The 9,278-nt window shown below is 45.4% G+C and overlaps 1 long non-coding RNA gene across 1 annotated transcript; it reads left to right on the top strand.

Annotated features, from left to right (window-relative positions):
• The first annotated feature begins 905 nt into the window (after positions 1-905).
• On the top strand, positions 906-8,676 carry LOC144245986 (uncharacterized). Its single transcript, XR_013339575.1, has 2 exons — positions 906-987; positions 8,407-8,676. It is a non-coding gene; the product is annotated as an uncharacterized LOC144245986 (long non-coding RNA).
• The last annotated feature ends 602 nt before the right edge of the window (positions 8,677-9,278 follow it).

Genomic DNA, 9,278 nt, shown 5'->3' with positions numbered 1-9,278 from the left:
TTTTTATCAAATAATAAAATCTTCATTTCTTTGGCCCAAATCCCACAGCAGGTTTCCTTACAGCAGCCTCCCTCATTGGCAGGAAGACCCTCTGCCTGTAAATTGGGGTGGGCCAGGGCTTGACCCAAGATTTCCCTCACCAGGAAGAGGCATTTGGATCATAGAATCACGGAGTGGCTTGGTCTGGAAGGGACATTCATCTCGTTCCAACCTCATGTTGTGGACAGGGACACCTTCCACTAGACCAGGTTGCTCATAGCCCCATCCAACCTGGCCTTGAACACTGCCAGGAATGGGGCATCCACAGCTTCTCTGGACAACCTGTGCCAGCGCCTCACAGCCCTCTTAGCAAAGAACTCCCTCCTAATATATGATCTAAACCTACTTTCTTTTCATTTGAAGCCATTGCCCCTTGTTTTAATTTGAATCCATTTTCCCTTGTCCTGTCTCTGCATGCTCTTGTAAAGAGTCCCTTTCTATCGTTCTTGTAGCTTCCCTTCAGGTACCAGAAGGCTGCAATTAGGTTACCCCGAAGCCGTTTGTTTTGTGTTTTTTTCCCCAGGCTGAACAATCGCAATTCTCTCAGCTTTTCCTGGTAAGAAAGATGCTCCATCCCTCTAATCCACTAGTGGCCTCCGCTGGACTCGCTCCAACAGCTCCGTGTCCCCCCTGTGCTGGGGACCGCTGAGCTGGATGCAGCCCGGCAGGAGGGGTCCAGGTGGGGCAGATAGAGGGGCAGGATCCTTTCCCTCGCCCCGCTGCCCTCACTGCTCTGGATGCAGCCGGGATCGGTGTCGAGCTCTCCACCCAAAGATCGCTGTCGAGCTCCGTGCACCGAAAGCCTTTCGCTTTCTGCTGCCGCGGGGCCGGGCGGGCGCCGCCGCCAGGGGACAGTGCGGGCACGGCTTGGGGACAGTGCGGGCACGGCTCGGGGACAGTGCGGGCACGGATCGGGGACAGTGCGGGCACGGCTTGGGGACACTGCGGGTACGGCTCGGGGACACTGCGGGCACGGCTCGGGGACAATGCGGGCACGGATCGGGGACAGTGCGGGCACGGCTCGGGGACACTGCGGGCACGGCTTGGGGACACTGCGGGCACGGCTCGGGGACAGTGCGGGCACGGCTCGGGGACACCGCGGGCACTGCTCGGGGACACTGCGGGCACAGCTCGGGGACAGTGCGGGCACGGCTCGGGGACAGTGCGGGCACGGCTCGGGGACAATGCGGGCACGGCTTGGGGACACTGCGGGCATCGCTGGGGGACAGTGCGGGCACGGCTCGGGGACAGTGCGGGCACGGATCGGGGACACGGCGGGCACGGCTCGGGGACAGTGCGGGCACGGCTCGGGGACACTGCGGGCATCGCTGGGGGACAGTGCGGGCACGGCTCGGGGACAATGCGGGCACGGCTCGGGGACACCGCGGGCACGGCTCGGGGACAGTGCGGGCACGGCTCGGGGACAGTGCGGGCACGGCTCGGGGACACTGCGGGCACGGCTTGGGGACACGGCGGGCACGGCTCGGGGACAGTGCGGGCACGGCTTGGGGACACGGCGGGCACGGCTCGGGGACAGTGCGGGCACAGCTCGGGGACAGTGCGGGCACGGCTCGGGGACACGGCGGGCACGGCTCGGGGACACCGCGGGCACGGCTCGGGGACAGTGCGGGCACGAGCACCGTCAGTGCAGCGGGCCAGGGTCCCGAGCGGCCCGGAGCGGCCCCGCACAGCCCCGGAGCCGGGGAAGGGGCTGCAGCCGCTCCGTCAGCCCGCGGGGAGAGCGGCCGAGGGAGGCGCCGCTGCCGGCTCCGCTCGCCCCTGCCCCGGGCCACCAGAGCCCGGTCACCGGCTGTGCCTGCCAGGGCCCCTGGCCCGGGGTCCGGGGGCTGCCGTGCAGATCGTGCCACGGGAACGCCCGTAGGAGCCGCATGGACACGGGCTGCACGTCCCAGCGAGGGACTTCCAGGCATGTCAAACCTGCGCCGCGCTTTGGGCACACGCGGGGACTTCCCCTCATCTCAGCCAGCCCGGATCCAGTAAATGAAAATTCTGAGCTTGCTAGTTATTTGGATGGAGAGTCCCCGATGGCAATTTATAGACTGTGTAATTGTGACTAACGATCACTGGGTCACTGGGATTTTCTGAAGGCTTTCAGGTATTGCCCGGCAAGCTGCCTTAACGAGAGTGGAACATGAGGATGACAGTGGTGACAGCCAGCAAAAATACTCCATGTCCATGGAGCCTATTCCACTGCATGGGTAACATACCAGAACGGCTCGTGAGATACCGAGCATCTCCAACGATAGCTGCACAGCCAGTGCTGTGAACAAACTGAACAAAGATGTGGACTACAATCACAGAATAATTTCTACCCCTGAGCCAACACCTTTAAAGGTGTTCTCAGAGCACACACTGAAGCACCAGCTCAGATCTCCTGAGTGGAATAGCCATCAGATGAAATACCGACATTAACAGCACAAGGATTGCTACACATCGATCTTGCCAAAGCCACAAAAATGCAAACACTGCACAGTGGTGCAGTTTCTGCTCCAGCACTGTTCCAACGTAGCCCTAAATAAGAAAAAGTCTTTATTATTAGCTCTACTGCTCAGCAAGGCTAAATATTCCATCCTGAAAATTCATCTACATTGCTTCCCACACAGAAGTTTATCATTTATTGCACACTGCATTGTGCCACACACACTTGAGGTGCACTTGGAGAGCAAGCATGCACAGTGATTCTGTAAGCAACTCAGAAGAGAGTATGTGTAACAAAGCACATCATCTCTTGATAGTCACTTTAATACAAAGCTTGGGAGGCAGCTTCAAGGAATAGTTTGATCATTACTAAATAATAACCTGGTCTGCTGATTCTGCTATAGGACTGGAAACTTCTGGCAAGGAGTAACAAACATCTCCAAGGTCATCTTGACAGGACTGCCCTCCCACAACTTAAGTCACATTGTCTTTGAAATTATGACCAAAGGAATATGTATCTGCTTTTTAAAAGCAAGCATTAAACTCACTAACACAATAGTTAAATAGAAAAACATTACCTTAAATAATTCTCTCTCATTCAGAAGCAGAATGTACTTCATATCAAGTGAAATTTCTCTTTTTAACAGCTTTATCTTAATGCTTTTAGCATTTTACTTGTACAGCTACTTGTACAATCTGTAGCCAGCATTTCATGCACTGCTTTTCAGTCAGTGCTTGGAGTTCCCTCAGAGAGACACATAAATCCTGGACTGCACTAGTCATGCCTACTCAGCAAGAATAACACACACTCAGGGGCTAAAGCACTGTCCCAAGGCAGCAAGCTTGGTGTAAACTCTGGAAGGATTCCCTAGGCATTGCTTTCCATGTGATTGTTTCGGTCCCTTTCACAATATTATAGAGGGCAAGTCCTAAAGGAATTTATACTAGCCAAATGGTTTTATTTTGTATATGAATATCCCTGAAAAAAAAATCAGAGAGAACTGAAATATGGGATATGTAGGGGAAATACACATGATTCTGTAAAAACACTTAATATTCTGAGTGCCTTTTTTGGGAGCTAAACATCACCTGAGAAAATTGTTAATGTTTTACAGCTCCCAAGGGAATAGTATGGAACATATTCCTGCATGACATAGACTCATGGCTCACCTGAAAGCCCTGACTCATTGCTTGGGTACACTGTTCTGTACATCAGATGTGTGTAAGACATGATTTTTCCACTGTGCATTATGCAACTTCTTCTGTAATAAAAATTGAGTGAGGAAACTACAAGAAGCTCTCAGTTCCAAATGAGCTTATTCCATTTTACTGGTGCTGGCAAACCTTTCTGCGGAGTGGCATATAGATGGGCTGCTGATCCTGCCTGATTCATGGCATTCAAATGTAGTGTGCATATGGTGATCACACTACTGCAAAGCCTACTTGAGGGTTTTGAAATGCTGTGAACAATTATGAAGGGTAATCTCTTACTGATATTGCAATTGTACTGCCATAGCAAGTATTCATATAGAGGTGAAAAGGGTTAATCACTTAATGCTTTCTCTTAAAGGCTCAAATTTCTTTGAAAATAAAGCTATGTGTGACATCCAAAGGTTCACAACATACCCAAGAAGACATGACCATAAAAAATATCTCCATATATGAAATAAAGAAGTCATCATTCTAGTCACAGGAAAACTTCCAAGTCTCCACCTTGCTTATTCCCAAAGGAAAGTGGAGAAAGAAATGAATTTTTTTTCCAGTTATTATATCTGAATCAAAAAAGCTCCATAGGAGCAGGGACCCTGAAGAACATAGCTCTGAGTAACCAGCTAGTTCAGCCTGGAGGAGACTGAGGAGAGACCCATTGTGGGCTCCAACATCCTCATGAAGGGAAGTCGAGGAGCAGGCATCAATCTCTCCACTCTCCTGACCAGTGACGGGACTCAAGAAAATATGTCAGGGGAGGTTTAGGTTGGGAATCAGGACAAAGCTCTTTACCCAGAGGGTGGCTGGGCACTGGGACAGGCTCCCCAGGAAAGTGGTCACAGCACCAAGCCTGATAGAGTTCAAGAAACCTCTAGGCAAAGCTCTCAGACACATGGTGTGACTCTTGGGGTGTCCTGTGCAGGTCCAGGGACTGGACTGGATGATCCTGGTGGGTCCCTTCCAGCTCAGGGTATTCAGTGATCTGTGCCAGACTGGTCAGTTCAGATCAGTGACAGCACCACGGCCGCCCACCAGCACCCAGGAGTTCAGCTATTACTGAAGCATGTTAACAAGCCAGCTGAGATATTTATGCAGCTATCAAATGACAGATGATCTGTCCACTTTGTGTATACAAATGTTGGATGCCGAATGCGGGTGAAGGGGTTCATGACACAATATGTTCAGTAGCAAGCACGACTCCTAATTCAAGGCATTCCTAATTCAAGCCTTTACTTCTGTCTCTCTGCCATAGCAATCTCCCCTCTTTCAACTGTGCCATATCTGTTCTTTGCCAAATCATTCCAAACAGGATTAGGCAACTGTTGCTCAAAAAAGGCTCTTTTTCTCACACAAGATTTCTTTTCAGCCATCTATGATTCAATGACCAAGTTTATTACGCAGCCTATAAACATTGTGCTGCCAACAGAGGGAGAACAGCAATATGGGAGAAGGGTGGGAGAGAGAGGTTAAAACCTGCTTTAGCTGGTGTTTCCACCTGGAAAATTGCATGTGCACCTACTCTCTCATGCAAAGGATTGAGATTCTAGGCTAGGTAGTTTTCAGAGACAAAGTTCATTTTTCCCTCTGGATGGCTGAAGTCTCTGTCCTTTCCCTTTCTCTCTCCCTACTCTGAGTAGGAGCAGAGCATCTTGGTTGAAACCCTGGCAGAAAGGCATTCCCTGATTCCCAAATACCACTGACCTGAGGGGTGGAGAGGAGCAGGTTTCACCCTGGTGTTTCTCACAAGATTAAAACCAAAACTTCTCACTCTTTGACTGAGCCAGTAATAAACCACAAGTAAGCGTACTGTGGTATGCTTACCTTAAAGCCTCGGTGGCCTTTCACGGGAGCCAAAACATTTGAGTGAGAACTGAAGTGGGTTAAGCAGAGGTTTGTCCCTTTCTGTCAGTTCTGGTAATCAATGGGCAGAGGAGCAGAGCGACGTCCATGCAGTCAAACCTGTGGCTGCTGCATTTACCAGAAGCTATTTCTCAGTGCTCTTACTCAGCTGGAATGTACCCACAGGAACACCCCTACTGAAATCAGTTTGTAAACTAGCTGTCATCCGCACCCATTTTAAAACTCCTTTGTACTGCCAAGATGGCATAAAGGTGGGGTATAGGGAAAAAAAGCAAGAGTGGTGTTTCATTTTATTAGTTAAGTTGGTGGGACCACCGTTTTGAGAACAGCAAGGCAAATCATCCAAGCACTTAACAACATACACAGCTGTTTGCAATTTCCCCCAAGATTTTGAGAAAAACTAGACTGCAATGTGCAGCTTCACAGCCTGAATATGGATCTGTGCATGCAAAACTCTTTTGCCCTCACTGGGAGTATCAGCACACAATTAAATTAAAATATTTAAATTTGCTAACTGCAGTGCTGTAACAGTAATGCAATTTTTTTTTTTTTTTTTTTTTTTGCAATCGAAGAAAGTCCACTTTCATGCCAAATATATATTAATTAAACTTGCCTCATACAATTCCCTGAGTGGACTGAAGGTGGAAAAGAAACAGAATTAAACTCTGGAGAATAACCTCAGAGAACTAACCCTGGGTTGCTAATTGAATGACATCAGAAAGCAGCCATCAGCCGTGTTCTGCCAATTTCCTGGACGCTGGAGAGCTTTGTCAAGAGTTGCATTAAATGATCTGTCATCAACTGAATATTAATCTCTCAGTATTTTATTACTCAGACCTAAACAGGGCCTTCTGGAGGGCATGAATTATTGGCAATGGGAGGCAGTAATTACAAAGTGAGGTATAGTGTAGAAAACATGACGAGTGAGTTTAAATGGTGTCTGGGGACTGTTTAATATTTTGCTGGCAAACATTGCATGCAATAAAACCATTTGAGAGAGAAGAGATATAATGCAGGAATCCAGCCTCTAAACAACAAAAAGGAACCCCAAAGCAGAAAATCACTTTTTTTTTAAGGCATAACCCTCCAGGCTCTGCTGCTATAACAGAGCAGTAGGTTCTGTCAAAACCTTATGGATGTGCCGAGTTTCTTGAATGTGCTGCAGGTCTGGACACATTTTTAAACATGTAGCAATTTGTATAAATGAGATGCCATATTCCATGGCCTGCCTTTTGGGTGCCATATGGCTGATGAGAGTCTCACTGAACCCAGTGGTGAAGGGAATCCAAGCAAAAGCATATGTAATTTGCACTATTTGTGCATTAAATGATTCTGTTGTAGCAAAGAAAATATTTCAGTACAGAGAAAACAAAATCCCAGTGAATTATTACAGTTGAAATATCACAACATGAGCCAAGCATGAACAGACACTATATATTCTTAAGGGATGGTAAGGAAATATTAATCAAAGCACACTCATACAGGGGAATCAGCTGTCTCAGGAGGTGCATATGGCTGATAAAAAGATAAGAGGCTTTGGAAATCATCACTGAATTATTAGGAAGCCTAAATCCATGAAACACAGAACCAACCTGCCCAGGTTACACGATACAGCTTGATGTTCCCACAGCCATCATTATTGCATGAGAAAGCATGAGCAAAATCAGAGGAGTTTTGTTCAGGTGTATCAGGGCATGGAAAGACCAGGAAAGTACTGGAGCATTTCCCTGAATTACTACTACTCAGTGCAACAGACCCCTTGCCTTGAAGAACTTGTATTACTAGCTAAAATGGGCAGATGGTGCTGGGAAGAGATATGTCTAACCTGATAAATGGCAAACAGAAAAGTACCTTGCAAAGCACGATAGACCTAAATGAAGAACACTTGTATATTAAACAGGAGTTGAAAATGGCACAGCATAAAAGAAAAAACAGTATGGTTAAGGAAACTGGAATATTCCTGAGCACAAAAAGTAAAGACTCTGCCTATGACTTGGGATAAATTTTTGCTTTTACTCACTGCTATTTTTAATTTACATTCAGTAACTGAATCACTGCTCTTGATACGTTACAGTTTCATATAAAACACTGTTTCGCTATACAACAGGCAGCAGATGTGCCATGAGATTTTTTTGTAAGAAATATTGTATTGATTATATTGTATTGATTAATAGTATATTATTAAAGTATTGATAAATATTTTATTGTATTGATAAATATTATATTATAAATATTTATATAATAAATATTTTGTGTAAGAAATATTTATTAATAATTAACAAATATTAATGTATTAATGCAAAAGTTTAATATCCTTGTGTTACCATTTGTGATAGTATATACCTCAAATTTTTGAGAGCAAACCAGGAAAATGACAGCTAAGAGTCTCTGCATATGCATCTGATATCAGATATTGAGATAAAAGTGAAATTTAAAACACCTCATCTGGTTCTCCTTTTGAATGTATACACCTGGTACTTAAAAAGTAAAATAATTTAATTTTCCTGAACATTATAAAACATATAACTCGGTATCAAAGTAATTATCTATAAATGTATGTTGTTTTGTGAATTTGTAGTTGGAGGTGTACAGAAGAAAAACACAAACAAATAATGATGCAAAACCAATTAATGGAAACTGTGGGAATAATTTTTCATGTGAATTAAGTGAAATATTTGTAGCTTTGCAAAATATCTATCAAAATTATATAAAAAGCTGATATTCTAATAATTTAGAGTGAAAATCTTTTGATTACACAGTCTCTTTACACGATGATAAAAATACAGGTGTGTTTGCATGAGAGTGTCATTCAGCATTTCTCATAAAAAGCCTGACTGGTAATGTAACTTTATTTTACAGCCCTCAACCTCCCATATCCCCATTTATGCTCCTCTGCTGGAACTGTGTCCACGGGAAGATCCTGTTCTTGCTGCAAGCTGCTCTGCTTGGGCCGACTTCACCGACTTTGATCTGAAACTGCGGATGGAAGAAGGGTGGAAGTACCCGCAGGACAAAGGTTCACACACAGGAAGGCTCCCTCAATATTTGATTCACCTGGAAAACAGGACCTAATACCTAAGTTGTGGTCAGTAATTTCCTCACCTGTGTGATTAAAAAGACTCTTTCAAATTTGATAGCTCTTGGCTATTAATCAAATCCTTTAAGAGAGCTGATGAATCACCCAGCCCTAGAAAGGGATAAGCAAGGGTGCTTAACCTCTCAGTGCACTCACAGAATAGGTCCCGAGTCCATACTGGAACTCAGCAAACAAATGGGATGACCAGAATTTACAAGGGAAATTTCTAGCTTATGTACTATTGTCATTTACTGTAAGAAATGAAAAAAGAAATATATTCATCTCTAGAGATTATTTACCTCGCACCTAATTGTGCACTTGGAAATTACTGTACCCTAAAACAGCTCTGATAAGCAAAGATGAAACTCAAATAGCTAAAAGGGAACTAAAAGAGCTCTTGCTTAGTATCAAATCCTGTTTTAAAACTTTCTGCTCTTAAAGACATCCTGTTTATATATTTAATCAATGAACTGGATGTAAGACAAACAATAATGGCCTGCAATCTTCTGTGAAATGCATATTTGCAGAGATGGAGTAACTCAGCTTTTAAAGTAAACAGCTAAACAGCTTGGGAAATTCCCCAAATTCCTGGTAGATTTTGTTTCTGTTTCTCTGTGAACAATGTTCTAAATTTTTTTTGTCTCTGGGAACATAT

Source organism: Lonchura striata, chromosome 3, assembly GCF_046129695.1.
Source record: "Lonchura striata isolate bLonStr1 chromosome 3, bLonStr1.mat, whole genome shotgun sequence".
NCBI lineage: Eukaryota > Metazoa > Chordata > Aves > Passeriformes > Estrildidae > Lonchura > Lonchura striata.
This window is presented reverse-complemented; position numbering and strand designations above follow the sequence as displayed.